This window comes from Sturnus vulgaris, chromosome 3, assembly GCF_052056855.1.
Source record: "Sturnus vulgaris isolate bStuVul1 chromosome 3, bStuVul1.hap1, whole genome shotgun sequence".
In the NCBI taxonomy this organism is placed as follows: domain Eukaryota; kingdom Metazoa; phylum Chordata; class Aves; order Passeriformes; family Sturnidae; genus Sturnus; species Sturnus vulgaris.
In genome coordinates this window covers 102,101,259-102,128,205 of record NC_142245.1, presented here as the reverse complement: position 1 = coordinate 102,128,205, position 26,947 = coordinate 102,101,259, and positions in this window count along the sequence as shown.

Sequence of the window (26,947 nt, the reverse complement as noted above, 5' to 3'; positions counted from 1 at the left end):
GGACCAGGTCACTCACCTATTAGTCTTTGTACGACTACATTAGTGGCACAGTGCAGCTCTGAAAAACCCAATTTTGACCCTCGTTAAGTGAGCAACATGGGGCTCAAAATCCACAGACCAATGTCTTCTACAAACAAGCATTCACAAACAAGCAAAATAGTAGATTTCATAAATTTCGCTTCATACAAAAGGTGAAATACAAAAGGAAGGAAACAGCAAAAGAGGAAATTGACTCAGAACAAGAGACAGATAATTTGTCTAGGCCCAAATATTTGTCAGATATGTTCCATATATAAAGAGAGCTGAATTCCTTGTGATGAACTCAGTACAGAAGAAATGCTATAAATGCGAGATGAGTGAATTTCTCCCTAAGACATACCTTCAAGCCATGTTCAATTACCCTTGCACATGTAGCTACAAGATGCAGAAAACATGTCATTACATTACATTGCATCATCTACCATATCTGTAGTTTATAGTGTTGGTTTCCAGAGATCCAGACGCTCACTTAAAGTTCTGTGGAGTAAGCCAAAAGCATCCAGATTTATTTTTTGGAAGGAGCCCTAACAGTAGGAAAATTATCCTTCTCAATGAGCCAGAACAAACCTAACTCATCAAACATAATTTTGATAATGAACATCACTTTTTTACATTCAAATACTCCCAAAATGGTGGCAATTTATTAATGTCACATTAAAGGGCTCAATTCATTATTCTGTTTCAGTAAAGAGGCAGTTAATGAGTGATGCATGCACATGGACAAGCTTCTAATTAGAGCTTCTCTGTGTGTTGAAAGCTTGGTGCTGGGATACTGAGTGACTGCCAGCAGACTATTGACTTTTTTCCCTCTTTGCTGAGCATGCCTATTTATACAGCTTATTGCTAATGAGATGCTAATTGAGTCTGCCATATCTAAATAAAAAAAACCCTTGAGTTTATTGCTGAATCCTCTAAATGGAGCTCCATTTCAGAATATTCTCCCCTGATTCATTTTCCTCTGCACTCTCTGTGCTTGATTGAAAAATAATTTTGAACAGTAGGAACAGGATGTCAATTAAAAGACCCAAAACAAACACCACCACATTATTTCTAATATCAGTTTACAAGAGAACATAGTAAATTTATGTCTGGGTCTTTACATTTAGTTTTGCTTAAAACAATGCCAAAATGTACTCAAGTATGTGGTGAATACTGTGCAAAAATATATAAATGCAAGTTTCAGTGCCCTGGATATGTTCCAATATAATAATTTTGCATGGAATGGAAGAAGCCTAAATGATCATCACAAAAACAAGAAAGCACATTAGGAAAAGTAGAATGAAGACAAGGATTAAAGCAGTTAAGTCATTTGGTTAGCTAGTTAAGGTTTGCACAGGAATGAAAGCAAATCTAATGTGAAGATAAAACTCTGCTTTTTATTCATCTGGCACTAAATTCAGTTGAAGGCATTCTACACTCTTTTTCTGTATAAAGTTTTATATTTTCAGGATACATTTTTGAAACATTTTTAGCACTGATTCTGAAAAAAAGATTCTTAAAAAAGGTTTGATGTCTTTCAGGTATCAGTGGCTGAAAAATTATTGAACAATATATTTGGGATAAAATATTTTCTTGGCATGCCATCTAAAACAAGACTGCAAAATTCCTCATTGCGTCATTCATCATAATTTTTTTGTAGTGGCAGCAGTTCACCAGTTCACTGTGATTTTTCTTGTGATTTTGTTTGAATGCTTCTCCATGGTTTGTGAATTTTCCTAGGCTATGTGAATAAAGGTTAATCACAAAGACTTGGAAAGGAGCAGAGGACAATGATAGCTGAAAAGACTGTAGTGACCTAATAAGGAGCCCACTGGATAAGCTTCTCCAAAAACAAACATCGGAAGAGAATAATTGATCACTGCCCCTGCTGTGAAAGACACGAAGATGCATCAAAAGCAGACTGACTCTGGAAAGCCATCAAATCTAGAGGGATATTGCCTAAAGATTTGCAGAACTTGTCTTGGAGTCCAGTGGGAAGAGAACATACAGATTGTGTAAAACTTACAAGCTGTCTTAAACGAACTGATAGAACATGTGAAATATTTGGGGAAATGACCAAAAAGGGGGAAGAGATTAGTCAGTATACTCATCTGGAAAGCTCTGCCCCGTTCACTGAAGTCTATTTTATACTTTTATACTTTTTATGTCTTGGGGTTGACTGCATTTCCTATCTGAGGCTTGTGTATATGCTAGAAAGCTCACAGCCAAATAAGCTGAGTCCTAGGAGAAGAGTTTATTCAACAAGCTCTTGAAATGGAAAGTGGATGCATGAGAGGCCCAGCTCTGGATGACAGCAACTAGGGGAGACCAAGGTCTGGGAGCCAGCAACCAGCTTGACCATATAAACCTCACTATAGGAAAAGGTCCATGTGTGCATATATATGTATACATACATATATATATATATACATACATATATTATATAGATATAATTGTGTATGTACGTGCACATGCTAGTGTGGTCCACAAGCAAGCTTTAACCTGCTCTGCAGGAGGCAAGGAACAGGATCAAGCCATCGATGTTCAGTGTGTTTCTGTGTGTGTGACAGCACAGTCATGGCTCTTTGTGCTATTTCTAATGTGCATGCTTGTGCTTGTGCTCATCCTCACTGCTGGCTGGAGCTGAGAGCATGAAAATTCACTGGCCCTGAAAATATGGGGCTGTGACAGGAGAAAAGAGCCTGGGCCCATATTTATCTATCTCAAAATATTTTACTAGAAATCTCAGTCTCTGAGCCAGATAAGCTAGAGAGCCTTTCATCATTGGAGATGTTTAGATTAGAGAAATATCTGTCAAGAATGGTATAGAAGCAATTGATCTTACTTAGGGCAGAATGGACAAGCTAAATGAGGTCACTTCCAGCCTTATGATTTCATTAATCTCCATCATTTGGACCATTATTCACACCCTTGGAAATAAAAACAGCCATTGACAGAGCTGGACTTGTTCTGTCTGAAAACAAGGAGGCTGAAGGGTGAGCCTGTGTCCTAGAGGTGACTCAAAAGGTGAGCTGCAGTTACCTCAAAAGCAGTTACAGACCAGAGTGTAATTCTTGTCAGTAAATAAATGATGAAAATAATAAAGGGAATGAGAATGAACTGTGGATCAGATTGTTCAGATTAGACATTTAGGAAAATATTCAGCATTAGAAAAGCAATACAGCACTGCAGCCAGATTGCCAGAGCAGTTGAAGAAAATTTTCATCCTTTGAGTGGTACTTAAAGCTCAGTAGGATAAATTTGCAGGTGCCCTGATCTATTATTGTCAATGGTCCTGCTTCAAGTGGGAGCTGAACTTTATGACCTGCAGCAATGCCTTCCAACCAGCAGCTCTGTGATTCTGTGGCCTCTGACAGCTGCTCTGAACGACTCTGTTTGGGCAGGTCATGTTCAGCAGTTTGTTAGCAGGGTGGACACAAGCATGGCTTAGCTGGGTAACTGATATGAGTGCGACTGGAGTTGTACTTCTGTGTGATCAGTGCTGAACTTTTCTGTTTCATCTTCAAGATAACCCCTTTCATAGCATTAAAAAATGGTGTGATACTATTTCACTGCTGTTATATCTGAATCAGCAATGTCGAGTTTACCTTAGGATACTATTATCAAAGGCAACAGCCTATACTGTGGGCTACCCCTGCCTTGTAACAAGTGATCATCTTAGTATTTTGCACTGAAACTAAGCTTTTAATAGGACTTCTAACAAATGTGTTTGTGCAAAGGAAGTCCATGGCAGTTTAAAGCAGCTCAATGCAACAACAAAATGCCAATTAAGAGTCTTCAGGTAATAAAATCAAATAAAAAATATTTTTTTATAAAACATCTTCCTCCACTGCTTATGGGCTTCATCAGATAACATGCAGATGTGTAGAATGAAATGAGCTCTCTTTAAAGACAATAGAGAGACATAAGAACTGTGAGGGTCTCATTTACACACCCTAAAGTTAATATTTAAAAAGATAGAAAGGAATTGTAGCTATTATTTTCATTTTCCATAAAATGTCACTAAGGAAAGTAGCTTAGATGCATTTGTTCATATTGTAGGTGTCTTTGTATGCATAGATGCAAGATGAAGTAGAAGCCTTTGAAGTATTACAAAGCAGAAAAAATGAGCATAGTCTGTGCAATAAAAAGAAACTTATGATGGGATTCAAAATCCTGTGCTCTCAAGAACTGAGCTAGTAAAAAAACTTCCTGGCAATTTTCTTCACTCCTTTATAGCTAAGAGGTACTAGACAAGTTCCATGGAGGACTATTGTTACTCACTGGTGCTCCTGAGTTTCCTAATCCATGATGCATGAAGCTTTCTTTAGCTGATTATGAGACTTTAAAAATGGCAGGGATCTCCCCAGTGTGGTGGGGTTTTTTCTGGTTTTGGGGTTTTTTTCCTTTGTTTTTGTTTTGGGGTTGTTTTTTTATTTTTTTTTTTTTGGGCAGATTTTTTGTTTTGGTTTGGTTTTTTGGTTTTTTGTTTGTTTGGGGTTTTTTGGGTTTTGGTTGTTTTGTTGTTGTTGTTGTTGTTGTTGTTTGTTTGTTTTGGTTTTGGTTTTGTCTGCAGATGTTTTTGGACAGCAAAATGACACAATTTTACTATTTCATATCAATTTTACCAGGCGACATAACTACTTGAAACAGAAAGAAACTTAGTCTGATTTCCAAAGAGATGCCTATTGAAATGAGATGACTATTTAGGGAAGACATCAAGTAAATAAGTGTTCCAGAGCTTCAATAGCAGTTATGTTCAGCATCCCAAGTGAGCCTTTCAGTGCCTTTCACATAAAGTTTTTCTTCCACTTCCACCACCATCACAGACCCATCAGTCAAAATAAGGAAAGGATTGCTAGCTTGAAGATTTGGATAATGTTAGGTGCAGTGAAGCTGAGTCTCCTCTCAACATGTCTAAAGCTGAAGCTTAGACGTATGGAGATTTTGATACCAAAAGCTTAAACTTGTCCTGAAACTGTTTTAATGTGTCTTTGTTTATGTAACAGTCTGGCGCATACTTTGAACTAGTCATCTGCTCTGAATAGAAAGAGACAGATGGCAATTCATCACACCTATCTTAGACATATACATTTGGACAGGATGAAAAACCTTCTGGAAATGCTTAACTCTTCACTGGATCTAACTCCTATTTATGTTCTTAATTCTAGCATTGGAATTTATCACTGAAACTGTGCCTGATGTAAAGACATGTCTACACCATAAAATGCAACATGGTTTAACATGGTATGCCTTACTGAGGTGGATAGATCATATTATGTCGTGTTCTTCCATAGAAACAAAATGCTTCAGGACACAAAATGCACAAGTTGTGGAAATTATTAGTTCAAAGATAGTAATATTAATTCTTGATGAATGATACCACATTTGTATAATTCCTCATTGTTCTGTGATGTGAATACTTGTCTCCTGGACCACATGTTAGGGAACCTTGCTTCACACCTCCCAGTCCTTCTGAAACTTACAGAAGTCCATAAAATATTTTATTTAAAACTGTAGTGTTGGCTTGCCACAGGTGCCACTGAAAATAATAAGGACTTAGGTATTTCAATTTATTTTAAAAACTTGTTTTATAGTGGAGTCATCTGACTACATATAATATCTACTGTATCTAATATTGTGAAACATTACTTCTGCAAGCAATGAGATACACCTTTGGAAATAAGGCAGACAGAATCAACAACAGGTGAGATAAATTGCCCCACAAGTTGCATCCTGACATCTAAATTTAGCCAAAATAAAACCCACCCTCATAGCTTTAACAGAAGTAGCCAAATATATTTAAAATTTAAAGTGGCAGAAATAGCATCAAAAGATATTAAGAAATCCTATGTTGAATTATTTTTTGTACGTGTCTTGCTGTCTTTATTTGAACAGGAGGAACACCTCTAATTGACTAAAAGGCATGGTAGGATGTCATTTCCAGACCGGTAGCACAGTAAGAAAGGCAAGATGAATCATGTCACATGGCATGCACATTATAAAAGGTACCTCCAGTTTGAAAGTAGTAATGCACCTGTGGAAGGTGCTGAGGAGAACTCATCTGAATTGCTGTACATTCTTCATAACTTACTACCAAAACCAATGTATCTGCACTGAAAGAGGAAGAAAAAAGGATTATCAAGATGATCAGGAAGAACAAACTGTGTGTGAGAGGACAAAGAAAACACTTGAATGTGGTGACACCTTGAGAGGCTACCTAGAACAGAGGCTAAACAGTGTTAAAGGAATAAAGCAGGTATTTATTTAAAAGGCCTTCAAAGGATACACCTTGGGCTGTACGAGAGCCTGGCTGGGGCTCCACTCCAGATGGATTCTGAGTCACGAGTTTTCACACTTTTATAAGCTTTGGTCCATTTATAATTGGGGTTAATGTCCAATTACAGCTCCAGGTTATGCAGTCCCATCCTCCCAGTTTGCTCTCCTCAATCCGCTGTTGTTTACACTTTCTGGGCCTGAAGCTGCAATGGTGTCCTTGGTTCTCAGGCTGGAAAAGGATTTTTTTGTCTAACAAAAATGTGAGGAGAACTTTCTAACACTTTATTTCAGAGTTGTATACTAATGCAGTACAGAATCTGGATAATATGAAAGCTAAATCTTAAGGCATCAGTGGCAGCAAATGTTAATGCCTGGGAGATTTCTTACAGCAACTCACAGCATCTCTACATGACACCTCAAGTTGAAAGGGCCAAGTGCTACTAAATCCCTCAGCTTTCCACCAACATTTCTGTCCCAGGGATTGCCACAGCACACATGAACAGCATCTCACATTCTAGTTGGCTTGCAGAGCACACATTGAAACAAAATGCTCTGCAGGGATTGTTACAACCTCTGTTACCTCCTTCTCTGGGCTGTCTCTCATTCTGGCCATGTAAGTACACGTCACTTTTAGACCAGGTTGAATAAATTATTATTTTCATTTGCTTGGATGCCTGCAGAGAGGAAAAATAGTGAATCATTGTAAAGAACATGATGACTTAGTCTGACAGCAGCTAATCACCTATGTGTCCTTGGCTACAATGAGAGGAAATATATTTCTCCTCATTAACACCAAATTTGATGCTTCAAATAAAAAACAAGCAAACAAACAAACACAAAAAAACACACCACAAGAAACCAACAAAGCAAGCTTTTCTGTACACTATGACAAGGCAAATATATTTTAAGGTAATACTGCAATTTAAAATGATGCAAATATAATAAATATGATAGTAAAAAACAGCTTTGGAAAGGAACTGGATATATTAAGCAGTCAGCCTTAAAAGAGGCTTCTAATAGATAAGTTTATCAGCTTGTGTTGTTATCTAAGCCTTCCTCTTCTTTCTGCTGGGAATATCTGCAAACACTAAGATAATGCACTTGGAATCTAGCTAATTTTTATCTGCTGAAAACACACTACTTCTTAGGGGTCAGCACTTCATATAACCAGTTATGCATATATAGGATATGTGTGCATGTAAATATATACATCTCTATATATATATTTAGAAAATATGTTAATACCTCTTTGTGTGTCTTTACACACAGCAAGAAAACATATAATATCTAATCAAGTATAATTGCATATTATTTAATTGGTGTATTTATATTCCTAACCTTTTTTTCAGCTTGTTTTTCATAGCTAGTGGCTCCACCTCTGTTTGCCAGTATTCTGTCTTATGGTAAAAGACATTTTTCCAAATAGATTTTTGACACAAAACTACTCTCTCAGTAGTTATGATTTAAGTGAGAATTATCTTGACATACAGTGCTATAATTTGCAGTATACATTTACATTTAGAAGAACTAAATATTAGTATTATTAGAGTCAATGTTATGTTGCATTTGCTTCATTATTTATAGGATGGTTTCTTACATATTTGATATGAGTTCCAAAGAATTGAATATTCCTCCCTTTTTCTTTAACAAAAGTATTCATTATTTAAAAGCTTAGATATCTGGGTCCTCATTTTGACAGTCCTGAGGATCTTTAAAATAGAGGATCTTTATTTGCAGAGACTGAATACGTCACATTGTCTGAAAATAAGGCCCATTTTAAGATCAGTCCTTTTCTTACAAGGTGGTATTCTGAAAACACACATTATTGTCATAAAGTCTTTGCTATTTAAACTTAGTATCCATATTAGTATTTGACTTCAAAGCTAAAAGATTTTTACAACACAGTGAAAAGGATACTCACATCATCCATTTTATGCAGCTGAAGGCTTCTACCTCACAGGTAGTTCAAGTTTTATGCCTCAAGTACTTATAACACAATAAAGGAATTTTCCACATTTATATGTTCAAAGAACAATATAACTTTTGACAATGTTTTCAGGTTAAAATTTCTGCTGAATCAATGAAATACTAGTTATGAAAAACAAAATAGTATTTTGCCTAGCAGTTGACCTAATAAATATTTACATCAGTTACAGTTCCAGTTATTTATGTTGTAGGGATTGCACTAATGTGTGGATTGTTTCAGAATATCTTTTATCTTCAAACCAAACTAACACAGGTGTTAGTTTGCTTTTTATTGGTTACAAAATTGCATAAAATACTTCTCTTTTCAGTTCACACCTGTATTTCATTAAGTTCTGGATGACATTTTAGAAACTCTTAGAAAACATTAATAACTTTAAATATATTGAAATTTACTGACTGCAGAAATTTACCTGAAAGGAGTTTATTTCACATCAAAACCATGAAAAGATGGTGTTTAGTCATTGATTGGTGCATAAAGAAAGACAAAGGTAATTAAATGCCCCAGTTGTAAAATGAAGTTTAACACTTACTTAATAAAGCATGTGAAAGAAATCAGAATACTATGAAATGCAGCAAGTAAAACTCTCTTCAAAATCACTTACATTTGTAATTTGATTATCAAATACTAAACACACATAAATATACTAGTGATCCAGAGTATATTTTTATATCCAACATTAATCTGTAGAAAATTAAATTCATCAGCATTTAAAACACAGTCTCTGACAGAAAATTAAAAAAAAAAAAGGAAAACCAACTATTACATTTGGTTTCATATAATGAAGTTGATATTGTCTATTTTGCACATCACAACACCCATTCCTTCACTGTTCTCAGGCTCTGTGAACTGTACTGAATTAATTTAATCCATCAGTCAGTCTGACTGATGTTTTGTTTTTCAGACCACAGGTACATGTGACCAACAAAAGCACAACTATCTCTAGACATGGAGAGCTCAAAGATATTCAGTGGACAATTCATGTGGATGTCAAATAAAGGGTATTTAAAGTAATCTAGAATATTCATCTGTTAATTGCATTTGCATATCTGTAGGCCTTAAGGGTGAATTATTCTCATTTTAATAATTTATTCTTTGAATAATGTCTGTATTTCTGAAAAATTGACAACATTCTAACAGCATGAGCTTGTCTGTTAAAAGCTGTAAGCTCTCTCCACAGCCCTTGTAAATATATCCAGCTCTTTCTTATACAACTCCAGCTGATGTAAGTTGAACTAGCCTGAATTAAAAGCAAGGAGAAGTTATCTTACTTATAATCTACACATTCAAGCTTTGTGCATGAGCTGTTGTAATGGAGAAAGTTACCTCATTAGGTAGATAATTACAATTCTGCCTTTAAGGTTAGTGTGTTAGGAAACAAAAAAAGCCTTAGTAGCTCTTGAGGATGGTGGTCATTTTAATGGAAATTTATAAAAGCAACACTAAGAAATTTGAAAATAGACATTACAATTTTCTTTTATTTATTTTGTATAGCCATAGCACTGAGAAGTCAGGGTGATGAACCAGGGCCCTTTTTTACTAGCTTTGTGCAAATATAAAGTGCCCATATATAAATTAAAGTTTGACTTTAATAAGCTTCTAAAATGTGTTTGGTTCTGGAATTTATAGATTATTCTATTTGAATAATGTTTCTCATACTGATACCTTCTAATTTTTCTATATTAGGATCATGAGTTTAAAAAGCTTTCTCTTTCTTGTAGAGGAATAAACAACCTCAATGAATGATTCACTGACTTTTTGCTTTATAACCCTAGTAATAAAAGTTGTCTTTTCTAGGTCATTTGGATTAAAAAATACTGTCAAGGTCCAAAAGAGATAGATCATCATTGTAAATATTAATCACAATTCACTCTTTGTATGATGTATAAGGAAAGTTCAGTATCTCACAAAGTGAGAAGACACCAAACTGGAAAGTGGAAGCTGCCATTGAAAGAAAAACTGTAAATCCCACTTTCTGGGGGTAACTTAGATATTTTCTTTCACTTGAGGGTTCTAATTTTTAAATTGCTTTGGTTTAGAATACTTGAACTAGGTTAGACAAAACATGGGACTTATAGAGGCTTCCACCATTATGAGTAGCATCTGCCCGTGTTAGAGCTGGGTGTCCTGAATTCTGTTCCCTGCTCCCCCTCACATCAATGGCCATCATTCATCCTCTACTTCTCCCTGGAACAGTGATCTAAAGCTTTTCCAGTCCTTTTGTTTTGATGTATTCTAACAGTAGATCTGAATTAAAAAAAAAAAAAAAAAAAAAAAAAAATCCCATTAGGAATTGGAATGCACAAGAATCCTAACAATGCAGAATATATTATGTATTAAAAATATATTTCTATTGAAAAAATGGATGCTTACAGTTCCTAAACCTAAAGTAATACACAGTTAAAGCCATATTGGTGGGAAATATAAACACTAATCTCAGCCCAAATGAATTAATTAAAATAAGTGCTGGAAGTTCTATTTCCCCAAATTTAGGTTAAATCCCTCACCAATGAGCTATTTCTGTGTTTTAATGAGATTTAAATGATATTTGTGCTCTGAGAACTGCTGCTCCACAGGTATTATCAACTTTCTGACGCTGAGCACATTGGTGCTATTAGGATTCTATCTAGTAGCATAAATTTAAGCTACATCCATTCTAGTAAATTACAAAGTGTCAGGAGCCATTCTCAGCATCATGATCCAACCATCTGAAGTGCTCAGTTTATAGTGTCATCCCTAATAAAGCTGTGCCTTGGGCCAATTCCTACCAGTAACAACCATTCTTCTGAAGTTTTCCTTTTTCAAAGTCTGAGAGACTTTAATAGCATGGATTTAGGCCTAAATCCAATTATGGACACCAGCAGTGGACTTTTCTATACTGTATCCTGAAATTTAATGGTTAATGCTGCAGCTCAGGTGTCTGGGGAGCTTTAGAAAACAAAATTAAAATTATTATGGAATTAAGCAGCTTCACAAATAGGTTAGAGTTTGAGGAATGAACACATCCAGACTCAAGTAATCTAAGTCTCATTTTCTTAAGGGAAGCTCCTGAAATTAGGACAAAAGTAATCTCAAGTTTGTTTTTTGTTTTTTTTTCCTCCACTACAATAAGAAACTACATTTTTGAGGTTAAACATTGAAGTCTCCCTTTAGTAAATTGAATGAATTCGTGATATTCTATTTCACAACAGTATGCTCCCTGTTAACCTTCCTCTTATGTGGATTCCAAGTTTGGAAAGATTAATCTAATCTTATATACCATTTCCATTCATGGCTTCTCACTGAGCATTATGAGTAGATTTTTTTTGCATTTGTCTGCAGGGTATTATATCATTATATCATTCAATCTACAGCTTTAAGGCTATTTTCAGTTGTCTGTGCTTCTTTGTAGCCATATATTTTGTATATTTCTAGCACATTTCTTCTACCATCTTAGGAAGTCAGGTTGTTATTTCACTACCATCTTTATGCTCTACCAAGAAGCTAATTATGCTGTTATAAAGAAAATGAACCCATATATATAACAAAATTAGGGAATCACACTGACATTCTGTTTAAGACACAAAGCTCATAATCCAGCATTTCCTGCAGGGGCAGAAATAACTTGCAAGCAAATATTAGCACAAGACACAGAGGATCCCCAGGAGCTGGAAGTTCTGCTGTGCTTATAGCCACTGTTTCAGTGCTCTTGAACGCATCTGTTATAAGAACTACACAGTTTCAGATTTCATTATTACTATTTTCTTTTTTTTACTGCATTACTACTATTTTTTTTTGTTGATTTCCATACCATTTGGCACAGGATGTAATTTAAAAATACTAAAAACATTTACAGTTTTGTTCATTTTTTCATTTTGTGAGAGTTTCTTATTTCAGCAATTTCATATTTCACTTTATAAACAACAAAGTTGGTATGAATTTGATTTTAAATTTTGTGTTAAGCATGGGCTGTTTTACTTTACAAAGAATAAGAGTTTTGAAGAAAAATTCAAACCACATGATTTTTGCTTGGAATATTTTCTAATTAGTGAAAATAAAAATATTTGGGTGAGGGTTTGCGATGTTTTTATATGTATAATTTAAGCAGCAAACCATTATTTTGAAAAGTTCTGCCTATAACCTTATTCTTATTAAGAATTTCTTCATGACACTGAAAAAGTTTGTGTTTAATTCCTTTTAAAATTTGCCCTGTGCTGCTGAGATGGTTTATGTGTTGATCACACCTTGTTATTAAAAGGATGAAGTCTGAACATAAAAGTCAGGTTCTTCTACACCAACTTAAATTACAGATTTCTTTAGCCATGAAAAATGTAAGAAACACCTAGAAAACAAGAAAAGACATAAATATCTTTCCCTCCAGAAATTTTAAGAAACAAATAACTACTATGAATTATAGTTCACTTCTGTACTGTTGAACTTCCATTTAAAATTACAGCCCAAATCTCTTCCACACATCACCTCCACGTACAGAAAGGTATGAGAGACAAGAAAACCAAGGTGGATCAGTGGAAGGCAAATCAGCCATGGCTTATAAAACAAACATCTGGAAAGAAGCTTCCCCTCTTTTCAAATTCCAAGGTAAATATATCAATGATAATTTTTCCTGAATCAATGTTTTCTACTTGTTGAGCCAGTACTGTCTTTCAGCTTAAAAACCCCAAACCTGCTTTTCCCTTTCTGTCATATGTCTCACTTCAGAAGCATATACAGGTATAAAGAATAGACCTAGAATAATGAAAACACAAACAGCATGTTACAGCTGTCACAAGGCCTTCTGGAAGCACTAAGGCATTCTTACAATCAATAATTTTATATTTCTCTTTCACAAAATTGTAGTACTTTTTATTTAAAAAATTCTTTCCAAAGCATATCTAATCACCCTGTATAGAAAAAAAAAAAAAAGCAACAAACAAACAAAAGAACCCAAATACTGGCTTTGATGATCTCAACAATTTTGCACAGATATTTTAAGTTTCCAAAAAGGTTCCTATCAAAAACATGGCAAGTAAAGGATTTATGATTAATGTGCTTTTAAAATGGTGTGTGTGTGTGTGTGTGTGTGTACACATATATAAATGTATATGTGTACATGTATATATATATAAAATTGATTATTAGGATTTTTTATATTGTTTACATTAATAATTTCCTCTGGTTATCATATCCAGTTGGACTTCTGTAAAAAGTTTACTCTTGTCTAAGCTGTGCTATAAATACTAACATAAGTTATAATATGTTAGTTTTTCTTAAATGCTTTCCTAAGTCTCACTGTACTTTAAGAGATGGACAGCACAACTAATTTTAACTTCTATTAAATAAGAGATACCTGTAGAGATAAGGCAGCCACTCTGAGGCAGGAAAACAGACTGACACCGTTTTCTGAGAAAATCTTGGCCTGTGATTAATGACCCCCTTGCACACAAATGCTTGTTTTGTTCAGATACATGATATAGCTGAACTTTAATACTGAATTACAAAAACCAGTGTTTACTTCCAGAAGACTTTTGGGAACAATAGAAACCTTCAAAAACAGCCCTGAATGACTTTGTTGTCATCTATAATAACCATTATTACTGGTTTATTTGTCAAGTTAATGCAAGTTGTTGTAAATATTATTTCGGTTTATGTGCCTAGACTCGTTTCTCACATGCTTTTAATAGCAGCATTTTATACTTGGCATTTTTTCTCATAATGCAATGGTAAGATATGAATAAATTATTCAAAACTTCTGAGGTCATCTGTCTTCAACCTAAACCTGAAAGAGAAAGATATATACCGCAGAAAAGAAATCTCACTGCACATTCTTTGTTGTTCCTTGGTAAACATAACTTTGTAACATAACTTGGTAAACATAACCTCAGATAAGTGACAGTAGGCAAGGACAAGGCACCTTCATAAAGAGAATAAACAAACCCTTTATCTACAGGTGAAGGTATGTTATACCTCTGTACCATGAACAACTACACCACAGTGTAGTGCAGACACAGAAAATGAGTTCTTTGGAAGATTTTGTGTCTTGTAATCTCCACATTTATTATATAGAAATCAATATTTCCTGAAGTATTTTCTTATGATTCAGTTAGAAAACAGATGGTACTATAACTTTGAGAATAAATGTAAAAGTTTAGCTTTCATGCAGCTGAAGTTATTGGTCTAGACAATACCAGTTTCCATCTAGAATTTGTATTACTCAATGTATGTATTTTAATGTATAGCTATTACGAGAACAATCCTGATGCCCTTCTGTGTGTGCAGAGCTAATTGAAACTGAATTTTGGGCACTAGAAATGAAAATGGAATGACTTTCCTATATTATGTGAATGAAATGCTTATATTCCATTATTTTCTAATGTATTTTAAGTAACAGAAGTTTAATTTTCAATAGGGAAATAAAAAGCTATCTGTGAGAACATTTTAGGCAGAGAAAAAAAAATCTTTTTATATATTTGAAGAAAGAGTCTGCTTATCACTGAATGAGGCTAAAAGTGCTCTATTTCTTCTTTTAATTGTTTTCATCTTGATCCCCAGGATGACTTTTAACAAAAAGAGCAGTCAGTGAATTAATCTATAAAATCTATGTCATCTTTAGTTAGATGATTAGGCACAACTTTGGGGATATACAGTCTGAATGCTACAGTTTGTAACAGGCTGAAATAGGTGAGGACACCGTTTTGAAATATCTGTTCATGTGTTGAAATTTATTTCTTTGTAAACGTAAAACTGTACCTTTAGAAATAATGAAATATGCCCCAAACAAAACAACAAATACTCAGAATGGCCCAAGCATTCTCTTGAGCGTTCATGTGAGGTACAGAAAAATCAGAATCAAGGTTCAGTTTTGCACAGTGTTTTACCTACGGCCTTGAAAACTCCTATCAGTGCTCTGTACACTCCAAGTGACAGTTTTTCTGCTTCATTTCTGCTACTTCCTAATAGTGACATTAGCTACTCTGGAATTCATTATTCATTATCCTGGGTTTAAACTGCAACATGTGAAGGCCCTGTTTTAATCCTTTACCTGAATCAGACATGAGAAAATTTAAGGAAAATAATGTTTTTAAGTGAGTTAAGCACTGACTAAATAATCGAGTTAGGATAGATTTGTCTGTCTCTCTAGTCAGAACTCTCAACCAGAAAAAAAAACCAAATCTCCAAAACTATTGATAACACAAGATTGATTTTAAAACTAGTATTCTTCAAGGACTGAATGTCCTTTTTCTTCTAAGAGTTTCTCCATTAGTTCTAATAAACAATATAAGAGAGAGAGACTGAGTCAGATAATGGTAGTGCTTGTCAATGGGAAGGGAAGGGAAGGGAAGGGAAGGGAAGGGAAGGGAAGGGAAGGGAAGGGAAGGGAAGGGAAGGGAAGGGAAGGGAAGGGAAGGGAAGGGAAGAGAAGGGAAGGGAAGGGCCTCTAAAACCACACCTCCATCCAAAAAATCCCCATCAACCAAACACCAAATGTTATTTTCCCATTTGTAAGAATTAATCACTTTTATTCATATTTTTATGACATCCTTACCTACCAAAGAATTTGCATCACTTATTTGGCAAGGAAGTAGTTTTCATCTCTTCCAACATTCATAGGTGCTTCCAAGGCAGCCTCAAGTTCTGTTCTAAATGTGCCCTTTATTACTTTTGTTTCAACAATTTTTATAATTTTTGTGGTTTATGTATATGTATATAATTTCATATCAATTAAATTTAATATCAATTGACCCACCAACTTTTACTTCCTTTCATGTTATTTTTAATTCTCTCATTTCTTTAAAAATATTTTTCAATTATAACCACAAGTGTCCTTCAAGAAAACATTGCAGTCTACGATATTTTTAAGGACACATATCATCAAAAAGTTCTGTGATTTTTTTGTTTAGTTTCCCACATGGAAATGTGTGGTTTAAAGCTTCTTTAAATTCAGCTGTTTGTGTCTTATTTTATTTCTACCTGGATTATTAATGGACAAATGCTGTAAGAACAGGACCCCACTGTTGTCCAGGGTTCATTGACTTCTTGTGAGAACGTTCTCCCTACTTTGCCACTCTTATCACCTCTATGCAACATGCAAGATTGGGTAGCTTTGATAATGTCTTAAAAGTCTGAGAATGTTTTATTCCTTTATAAACACCAGAGCTGTTCAAGGACACTAAATGGCCATTTATAAATAAAGTGTTAATTCATTATCAAAACCAACAAAAATCTAATTACACAGTAATTAAGTCCAAGGTAATATGTCTTTGTTACTCTTCACCAAGGACTCCTTTTCTGACAGCAGCTACAATGAAAACCTAGCCAAAAATCTCTGAGCTTTGATTAATAATTGGGTTGTGAATCTGAAAGACAGTGAAAGTCTAAAAGCCAGTCTCCTATCCTGTAAATCAACAGCCGGACTTTTAAAATATTTTTTGGAACTTACTATGTGCCAGAAAAAAATCTATTAGCACACTCAAAAAAAGAACTGTTATTAAGCTATTAGCAATGCAGCTCTGACTGAACATCTCATTGGACCGTGATTTAGTGTCTTCTGCACCTGTGGAGCTACCTTCAAACCCTCTATTAGAAAAACTGAAAAAAGAAAATTCATTGTAAAAAGGCAAAAATAATATATTTTAAAAGGCCAGAAAAAAACAACATCTAAGAGATAAAGTAATACTTATTACTGAAAAGCTTCTTAGCGTTTATAATGACAGAGTGCGAAAAATTTATTTATGCAAAATTGTCGTTTTTATGTCACTGAAAAGACCTTACACTTTTACCTATGAAGTTTAGTATTAGCACTATAATTCCAAAAAATATGATACACTGCATATTTGAACAAGAATGCAGCTTATGAATCTAAAGTCATAAATACTAACTTATTCAGTATTAATAAGGCATCAACTGCCTGTATCTGAATTTGGATAGACACATAAAAAATACAGACATTTTGAAGAGACTTAAGCCAAATCAATTAGATTAATCCATTAAATTAGTCAAGTCAATTAATTAAACCAATCAAAATTATAAAGAATTTGGAAAACATGCCCTTCAAAAAACATTTTAAATTGTTGTTCTTCAGCCTAACATTTTAGTCTAAACAAGTAAAGAATGCCTTCCTAAAATAACTCCTTAAGTTCAGAAAAGACAGTAAAAAAATCCACTGTTGATATTAATTACTGCCATGACAGAATAAAATAATTAATTTGGGACAAGAAAGCTTCAGTATGAAAAACACTAATAGAAAGAACACCGATTTACTGGAAAAGAGCCCTTATACCAATTATTCATAATCTTCTGATAATGGAGTAGATGAAGATCTGTCATAATGCATATCAGGCTTTGGTTCAAGGTCATGAGCAGGATGTCTACTGAAAAATATCTAGGATCAATAATTTTACTTCTAAAAGTACTTCTATGCTATATTTACAGAATTTTCACAAGCTTCTGGCCAAGGTTTGTCCAAAATTTAATGTAATTACAGAAGCCAAAGTGTTCTCGTGGCATAGTTTGAAGAGCAAATCTATTCTTCACATGCATTCTTCTTGGGGAAGAATGTCTTGGGGAACTTATCACTTCCTTAGGTATCTAAAGACTGGTTACAAGTTAGATGTCTAAGTTAGGCAGATCAGATCTATCTGGTGAACCTTTTTAAAGACAATTTTTCCATATAAGTGTCCTCAAAGCTCTTTACTGTATTTAGAAATTCCACTAATTGATGTAGTCTTTCCTGAATATGTGACCCAAACTGTAAATTATAACATCTACATAGATCTCACCAATGCTATTCTCTACTGAAGGGAAATATTTGAAATATTCCTATCCATTTAGATGTCTTGAGACGTCTTCTTTCTTATCCACATTCCTTGAAACACCTGTGACTGGCAACAATGAAAGGGAATATGGAAAACAACCCATATCTTGATCATTAAAACTGCATCAACGAGGCATAAAAATAGATTACCTGAATAAAAAAAAGTAAAGTAAAGGATCTCAACAGAGGCTTGAGTGAGATTTTCATATGTGAAAATATGTATGCAAATTATATCAAAGTACATTATTTGAAAATATAACAATGGTAAATGTAAGACAAAAGTTTATGGAGTCAACCACAATGTTCCTGGAAGCAGTAAGTAGCAGATGGTGAGGAAAGATGTGAATATAAAGAATAAAAGTTAAAAAAGAGAAAGTAAATTTTTATAACTCCTATCTAAACTACAGCTTAGAGTCATCATCGTACTGAAGAAATACTTAGATAAAGAATTTCCAATTTTTTATCAGTGGATTTTCTCATCTTCAATACAGCATTAAATCTTCCTTACTGTTCATTTCAAAGAGTTAAACTGAAGCATCTCCATTAAGAAGAATGATATTTGGCTTTCAAGAAAAAAGTGGAAAAGAGAAGAAAAAAAAAGATCATTGTAAAGATAAGATTAAAAAATGTGTTTTTATATTTAGATTCAAGAAACAAAAGTCAGTTTTATTTTTGCAACATTACAGAACAAAAATTTCTGAACAATTATTGCACTGGGAAAAAATAATCCTTGAAACTATTTCTTCAATAATTTGTCACCAGTGTTTCAACTAAGACATAAATTTAATAATGGGCTCTCAAAGATATGTTATATATATTTAAAAAAATCAGAATCATCATAATTTTTCTTTAGTAATATGTCAAAAAAAGAGAAGAATAGTGAAACATAAGTGTAGATAGATAAGTCAATAGAATGTAGATGAGAAATCGATAAAAAATCACTTTTTTCAGATACAAATAGATTGCCTGTGTAAAAGACAGATCATACACTTTACAGAATACATGGTAACTGAAGAGTCAGAGGTAGATTTATGGGGAAATTAATATCTTCAATATTATTAAGCACACAGGACTCTATCTGCCAAGAAATTTTATTCTCAGACTTGAGCTCTAAAGCCTGTTGGGACAGTCCTTCACCAATGACATCTGGTACTCTCTAGGTGAGTTTTAGTGGAACGTGGCAGCTTTTCAAATTGCACACTATGATATTTCAATCATCCCCAGCATCACATTTACTATCCTGGGCTTTTGCAGCAGCATCCAGATGCCTGTTCATGAGCTAGGTGAATATTAGTTCCTGCCTTGAGTGGTAACCATAAATATAAACACTACTTGAACCCCTTCTGTAGGGAAGTCAGTTTTGAAAGATGAGCACACCAATAGTCAAGAATATGTTCAAATTCACATAAAGCTTTGCTGAGGTCAACCACTAAGACCTGATAGCAATATAAAGACAGAATCAGATGTCCTCAAGAATCATTTAATGAACAGATCAAATATCTCAATATTATTTATTAATATAAAGCAAGTGAAAGTGCCAGATTCTGCATTTCATACTACCTTGTTCACTTATGCAGTCAGCCTGAAAAAAACAGATTGTTCAGTAGTTCGGGATAGTAGTTACTGTTTTTTTTCTTTGGTTTGTTTTTTGTGGGTTTTTTTGTTGTGTTTTTGTTGTTTTCTAGGGTATTTTTTTGTGAAATCTGAGGTTAAACTGAAGGTTTTAAACGTCTGAAAGACATGACTCCCATAAAATTCTGAACCTATGATCAAGGTAGGTTGTATAATGCAGACCATTTTGACAATAATCACGGAAGTAAAAATTTGTTTGAATTCTTCTTATTCTAAACCTAAAAAAAAATAATTAAACTACAGTAGAATCAATAGAATTCGTTCAGATTCATTATTTAAGTTACTTGGCATTTGCTGAACAGCAGCTCTGCAAAAAACTCACAACGTTTTTCAATATTAAAGTTAATGGATTTCATTATCTGATGTACTTCCTCCCTGTGATTTGTGTTCTGTCTTGTTGACTATGATTGTGCTGCCAAAACAAATTTTTATCTGCTTTTTCCTTGGAATGGAAAGTTGGCAAACATATAAATGTATTCTATTTTATCTATATGCAATATACATATAGATATACTTAGGTTCCAGTTTCTGTCTTCCTTTAGCTGTAATGACACACACTAAAAGGTAACAAGCTGTGAAGGCTCCAGTGGGGAGGAAATCAATGATTTGGTGCTCAGCAGTTCCCTATCAATTGCTGAACTATTGATTGACCACCAATCAATTGCTACACTGCTACACTGCTCCTACTGAGACCCATAATGTAAATAAAGCACATGGCTCAGAGGAAGAGGCAGCAGGATTCGTAACAAAATTGAGTGGAACATCAAAGAATATAAAGGAGAGAGTAGGTTGTAATGAGAGAACAGAGCAAAGTGGGCAGAGTGGAAAACGAGGCCATAAGGTTTCATTCCAGTGTGTAGATGCAATTATGTGAAAGTCAAAACTGATGCTCAAAGTCAGAGAGCTGCACAAATATAGAAGGGCACTGAACTAATTTTAGGGTACTGCTAGTCCCCCTTACCTTCTGCTTCTCAATTAACACCCAAATTTTCAGGAAATCTTCTGCATTCTATTTCCAGTGACACTCAGTAACAAGTGAAGTATGAGATCACAGAAAAAGCAAAAGCATGGGAAATATGAAACAGATCTATATTAGTTAGTGTTGTACTACACCCACTGTAACTGCCGTCAGCAATAACCAAAAAAAAAACCAAACAAAAAAACAAACAGACAAAGAAAAAGCTGTAAAATTTGTGCTTCCTGAGAGGTTTTTTTTTTAATTTAGTAAGACATTGTTAGTCCACAATCCAGATTAACAGACAATTGTAGACTCCAAACTTGTTTTAAATCTTAACTTTGCTAATCTTTGCCTACCTTTGAACAGAGAATTAATCAATGGAGTAAGCTTTAACCACATGCAGGTTTATCAAATTAGAGTGGTATATGAACCAAAAAGCAAAATAACTGAGATGAGCTAACAAAAAATAAATAAAAAAAATCAGGACATAAAGGAAGCTTATTGTAATGGAAAACCCAAGACCCATAGCGAAAGATTGAGTAGCTGAGATATGTCCTGAAAACCTGGAAGTTAAGAAATATTGTCGTGATATTTTGATGTATTTTCATTGCTAAACACATTTGCAGTTTCAAATAATCAGAAGAAAATAAAGGAAATAGGTGATCACTTGAGGAAGTAACACTGAAAAAAATGGTAATGTCACATTTTTATAGCATAGGTTCAGTTCCTTGCTTCATCACTGGGTTTTACTGTAATGGTGAAATTCAATCTGTGTGTACCTCAGTACACTGTCTTTAATGGAGTGATAATAATACATGCATACTTCTCAAGAGTGCTATAAGGATTAATAAATGCAATTAATGACTGTGAAGGCCATAGACAGTATGATACTAGGATCATTTTAATCCCCTATATACATATTAAGAAGTAGGTAAACTTAATTTCTTAGAGGTTTTTCCATCCTTTAAAAACACAGTCTGATTCTGAAGGCTGGAAAGTGCAGGCACAGTTTTCATTGGCTTCAGACACAGTTGCTGAAGGTCTGACTTCTGAAAATCAAGCTATCCTATTAAGTGCTGACTTCTGGTTAGAAGTGCTTTAAACACAGATCTCTGTCAGGCCTTGCTTACTGTCGCCATGCTTTTGACGTGGCCACCTGCTCCACAACCAGGCCCACCCGGCTCCCTCACACAGGCAGGAACCATCGCCAGGAGTGGGCTGCTTTTCCCAGGTACAAATGTCCCAGGAATGCAGCTAGGGCTGTGACGCCCTTCTGGAAAAGTCCACATCCAGGAGAGGCGAAGGATGAGAGGGAGTCCTTATGTTGGTTCAAGGAAAAGGTCTCTTGTAGGGTCCGGGAAGAGGAGGCAACCACAGGGAAGGATCCAACAAAAGCAAAAATCACTGGTGTGCAGCAACTTAAATACAGGGGAGGTCCCGAGGGAGGGTGCAATGCATCAACCATTATTTTGGGGTGGTGCATAAGGCGGGGAAGAATACAGAATTAACCAGTAAGGGAAAACCTGGGCGGGGAACAACTTGTATCAACAAATTAGGTTCTGAGGAAGGGGTAACTGACATAGAAGTCTCTGGAAGGTTGGGAGGAGTTAAGAAGGATTGACAATGACATGGGAGGGGACTGGGGAGACTGATGGGAACAATCTGAAAAAATGGGATGGGACAAGGGTAGATTGATAGGGAGAAGGCGGGAACTTGGACAACTAATATTACAACAAACGGGGGGAACAACACTGGAACAAACCATTATACAGGGGAAAACAGCGATAAAATAATACACCACAACATGCTTTCACTTTAAAATGCTGTCTATATTATTTACTTTCATTGTTAAAAGACAGCAGAATGTGATTAATAAAAGAAGGCTCTCCATGTTAATCACCATCACTTTTCCTAGAAATACGTACATTTTCAGACTCATAATCTCACTGCTTACCATCTATTGACAACTGGGGAAATTGGAATGAAATAGATTTACCCTACTTTTAAAAACAATAAAACAAGTAGATAGGTGTGGACACACACATTTAGAGAGCTAGGGAATTACAGCTTGGAAATTCTTTTCAGGCCTGGATTTGTCCTGACTCTCAGGTCCATTCCCAGGCTGACAAGCTGACTACAGCTCCAGTTAGGGACGAAGTCTCCCAGGGTGATAATATGGTGAAAAACAGAGTGGAATTCATAATAAAGATTAACACCTGGTGTCTTTCCCATGGGATACATCCTGAGGTGCTGTCCCATGGATGTTTTTCCCAGTTGTCCAATGAGCAACTGTCCTGTCCTAGCTCCACATAACACACTTCAAATACTGGCTGCCCGTACAATAAAGTTGGCTTTTTTTCACGAAAGAGGTCCGTGTGTGTTGCTGTCCTTTCTTTTTCTTTTTAGCACAGTAACTACAGAGAGGATGCATTATTAAAATGAGGACATGTTCTATCTTGGTCCTTGCTTCAAAGATAAACACTGTCTCATGTCTATCTTTGCTCTGTTGGTACAGTTTGTGTCAGATAAGGCACTTTGCCTTATTCCTAATTAATAGTTTTCTAAAGTTATCTCATGACTAAGTACAACAGAGATTACTTCTGACTTTCTCACTTCCTCCAAATTTCACTAGGGCATCAGCTCATCACTAAATTTCTCTGCAGTGTTACATCCCTTCCCCCTAACTCTTCATTTATTTAGACATCTGTGAAGGTTTGCCTGATAGGAGCAGATCAGCTACCAAAGATCTCTGTGTTTGGGGGAAAAAACAGCTGAATGACAAGAATTTTTGAACTAGATTAGAAGGCTAATGAGTTAGGAAGAATCCATTTGGGAATTGAACAAAATCTTGATACCAAGGTCAAAATTGAGCCTTTTTGACAGACATTTAAAATGAGAAACAGTCAAAGATAGAATCCTATCTATTCCTGAGAGGCATGAATGTTTACTACTGGGAGTAGCAGTCTGGTCTTCACTCATATTTGCCCTTTTCTTTCTAGTATCTTTTGCATCCTATTGAACAAAATATATTCAACAGGGAGAGATTATGAAAATTTCTTTCCTATGGAAAAAAAATAATTATAAGACCACAGGATCATCCAGGATGATAGGGAGTTGAACAGGTCTTAACTCCAACTTCCTGCTCAAAGCCTAGTCAATGAAAAGTTAGAACAAGTTTCTTAGGGCTTTTGAGTTGTTCATGAAAATCTCCAAGGAGGAGGCCTACATAATCTTTATATTCAACACCTTGCCTTGCTCAACTGTCCTCACAGAGGAAAATGTACCTTATATTCAGTCTGGTATAAGGCAGGGTTCATCTTCACTGTATCACCTGTCCCATTCAGCACTAGGCTCATATTTTATTCGTTAAGCATTTGTCTATTAATGTAGTAATAGAAGATCCTTGATTCAATTTGACCTGAAAACAACAACTCTGTGTGAGCTTTGGCTTTCCCAGCAACACTTTCTCACACTCTGATAGAGTTTCTAAATTCTTCCTTTATAGTCTGTTCCTGTTTCTGTGAATTTTTCTTTGTATTGGAACTGCACTGTTTACCCATTTAGCTAAGACAGTTTTTGCATAGTTCACTTGTTTTCCTGAGTTTCAGGATGGACTGTTCTGGTGCAGCTTGCATCTCATATCTGATGAATCCTAGAACAATACTCCCTTGCTAGAATATATCTCCCTGCCTTTCACACCGTAAAAGTTAAACATTCAATTCATATTTTCTCATCAGTAGAGAAAGAAGAATGTTTACAGAAGGATTTGTCCCCCTTTTAGATAGCTTTCTAAGATTAATATAATCATGGACAGAGCTTAGTTTAATATCTTAGAAAACACTTTTTACTTTCAGGTAGCTAGGGCTATTAGACAAGATCAGCTCCTAGCCTTTTTTTTTTTTTTTATTTTTTTAATTTTTTTATTTTATTTTGTAAGATATTGAATTGGTTTTTTTTATCCTCTGATGACTTAGATGCAAGACTAGGGAATGTGACAGAAGTAAAAGATATACCCTTTCTTTGCCTATTTAGAAGAATATAGTGCAGGTGTGGAAGATCAAGATTAGGTTCCTTTCAAGTTTGGCACTTCTGTATGTAGCAGCTAATGTCTGTGACAAATTTAATGTGGCGACACAGAACACTGTGACCAGACAATTTTTCAAGTGTCCCAACTATTTTACAACCCAAAACCTCTCTATCACTTATTGGGTGACATTTTACAGCCTGTTGGCTTGTCAGGGTCACTAGGCTACATGCAATTCTCTAAAGGAAAACCATTGAGTAGCCTGAGAAAAGGGAGTGACTGAAAAAGACAGTGACAAAGTTACTCATTTCTTTGGTGGAATACTTCCCATCAAGTGGGGATATTCACACTGCACATGATTACATCAGTTTGCTCTATAAACAGTGAATCTTTAGTAAATGTTGACAGAGGAACTTAGGATGTGAAATGAATCTCATCTTACCAAAGATGCTGGAAATATGTCAAAGCATTCCATAAAAGGCCCTGACTCTATTCATCAACTATAAAGGGAATGTAGGATGACAGGGTTTGATTGCATGGAAACACATTGCAGAAAGCTCATATTACACAAGATGAATCCAAACTTTGCTAATGATTTTTCCATTCTGCAGCATAAATAAACATAAATAATCTGAATTTTTTATGCAAATAAAACACTTATGTAGACAGTCACTCTAAGATAAACATGGAAATTTGTTAGAAAATTGAGTGATCATTACAAATGTTTTTAATAAATAATCCATTTCCATATTTTCTTAATAAACACTGATAAAAGGCTGATAATATTATTCTTATCAAGAAAATTCAAATTGAATTATCTGTATTGACATTGACTAGGTTATTCATTACATAACAGAAGAAAAACTAACTGAACAGATTCCACTGTTAGGAAATATAGTGAAGTGTGCTGTGGTTTCAGACTAATAGAGTAATAGATATGAGAATCAGCTAACTATATTAAAGAATTAACACTTATTTGAAAGATGACAAACTATGTATTTGAAAATTTTATTTCCTCTTCAAATGCATTCTTATAGCGTCCTCATTTATTTTTAAAAGCTCTTTTTATCCTCTCAAGATTAATTTGTTTATTAATAATAAATGATTTTATTATCAGTAGTAATCCCTCTTATAATTTTTCTCATTGAGATGTTGCTCATACTGTATTTAGAGCAGTTCAAATGTGTTGTAAATTTCCCTAAGCAGGAAAAAAATAAAAGTATTTGTTATGAATTATCTTCACTTCTTTCAAAACTTTTCCAATATCTGTAGCATGAGAACTTTTGCTATGATATATGACCTGCTATTCTAACTTTCCTCAGTTTCTAGGTCACAGGACAACATATAGTTCCTTGCAGTCTTCATAAGGTGAAACAGAATTTCCTTTTTCAATGTATTCTTCGTGTAATCATACATTTATTCAAGACGGTTAAAAAAAAGAACACACATAACATAGAAACATTTCTTCAGAATGGGCTAAGAACTATGTCATTGTAGAGATAACTCACCATTTACTGAACACAAAATCTTTGAACAGATCTAGCTAAACTTAAAATGGCTTTAAGATAAAATACAAATACTTTTTTCAAACTCAAAATTTATTCTACCAAATGGAATCCATTTGAACTTGGAATGCAGAGGTGGATGAGATATAGTAGAAATTCTCTGCTTTTGGATTACCCTGAACAAAAAAATCAGAGAATACAGAGCAATGAGAGGCTATCTGCTAGAAGCAAACATTCAATTTGCACTACTTTGTGAGTCCATTTCAGCTAAAAAAACCTGTCATTTAGTTAGCTCTCTTTCTGAATGCTCCAGCAGATACAGAAGGGACTGAGCAAAAAGCACTTTCTCAAATGCTGAAGATGTACTGTCTAAAGCTTTCAAGTGGAGAACTGACATTTGATCAATTTGGTAGCAAATATCACTACAAGCAGTGTAAAATGAGACTGTGACATATTATGAAAAGAGCCACTCAATGGTATAAGCATAAGAGCTTATTTGTCAGAGCTGTGCTACACTCTTACATCAGGTAGAACTTGACCCAAAGGCTCTATGAAAGAAGTGGAAAATAGAACTTTCTTGTTCCTTTATGCAATAAAATTACATGTTATTTACAGAATATAATAATAAAAAATTCTTTAAATTACATAAATACCTATTAAGTAGATCCATAAAGAAAGAATATATACTGCTGCTAGGTCACAAGTACAGTGGAATGAAAATGTTAGAAAATATTTATTCCATCTCATGTCAGAGAGA